This window comes from Merops nubicus, unplaced genomic scaffold (genome assembly GCF_000691845.1).
Source record: "Merops nubicus isolate BGI_N331 unplaced genomic scaffold, ASM69184v1 scaffold21879, whole genome shotgun sequence".
Classification (NCBI taxonomy): Eukaryota; Metazoa; Chordata; class Aves; order Coraciiformes; family Meropidae; genus Merops; species Merops nubicus.
The window spans coordinates 15,660-16,655 of record NW_008630508.1 but is presented as its reverse complement, the minus strand read 5'-3'; the positions used below and the strand labels follow the sequence as shown (position 1 = coordinate 16,655).

The 996-nt window shown below is 65.2% G+C and overlaps 1 protein-coding gene across 1 annotated transcript in view; it reads left to right on the top strand.

Moving 5' to 3' along the window:
* Positions 1-996, top strand: part of LOC103779701 (collagen alpha-1(VIII) chain-like) — a gene marked incomplete at its 5' end in the record, with an annotated part of 18,920 nt that overhangs the window by 6,994 nt on the left and 10,930 nt on the right. The window lies entirely within an intron of this gene.

Here is a 996-nt window from a genome sequence, read left to right as displayed (position 1 = left end):
GTGGGTGGGGAAGGACCACTTCCCACGGGTGGGAATGACCACGTCCCACGGGTGGTTGGGAAGGACCACGTCCCATTGGTGGGGAAGGACCACGTCCTATTGGTGGGGAAGGACCATGTCCCACGGGTGGGGAAGGACCATGTCCCATGGATGGGGAAGGATCATGTCCCACCTTTGGGAAGGACCATGTCCCATGGTGGTGAAGGACCACGTCCCATGGGTGGCTGGGAAGAACCATGTCGCATGGTTGGGGAAGGACCAAAGGACCATGTCCCATGGTGGTGAAGTCCCATTGATGGGGAAGGACCACGTCCCACTGGTGGGTGGGGAAGGACCATGTCCCATGGATGGGGAAGGATCATGTCCCACCTTTGGGAAGGACCATGTCCCATGGTGGTGAAGGACCACGTCCCATGGGTGGAGGGAAGGATGAGCTGATGGGGATGTGGTCCCTGGGGTGTGATGAGCAGCTCCTGGGGGGCTGGGCAGGGTTCCTCGGGGCTGGAGCCTCCCCTGCAGAGCAGGCTGGTGAGCACAAGCCCTCTCCTGCCAGCCCTCCACCCCCTCTGCTCTCCCCAGGGTCCTCCTGGCACGGAGGGATGCGCTGGCCCCAGAGGAGACTCTGTAAGAGCTTCCTGCTGCTCTCTGTGACCTCGGTGGGGTGAAGTGTGGGCTTGAGGGCTTGGCCTGAGACCTGGGGCAACATGTCCCTGGCCCCACTGCTGGGAGGAGGGAGTGGGGGGCAGCACTTGCCCCTGGTGAAGGAAGTCTGGGGGTCCCTGGCAGCCCCGGGGAGGGGGTGTGGGGGGGCCGGGTGCTCTGCCCAGCAGGGCAGGAGCTGATGGCAGCACCCTTCTCACAGGGCACGGATGGTGTCCCTGGGCTCAGGGGACAGCCAGGCCAGGAGGGCCCTGGGGTAAGTCCATGGGAGCGGGTGGCTGGGTGTGGGGTGCTCTCCTCCTCCCCCTCACAGCCCCCCAAAGCTCGGGGGGGGGC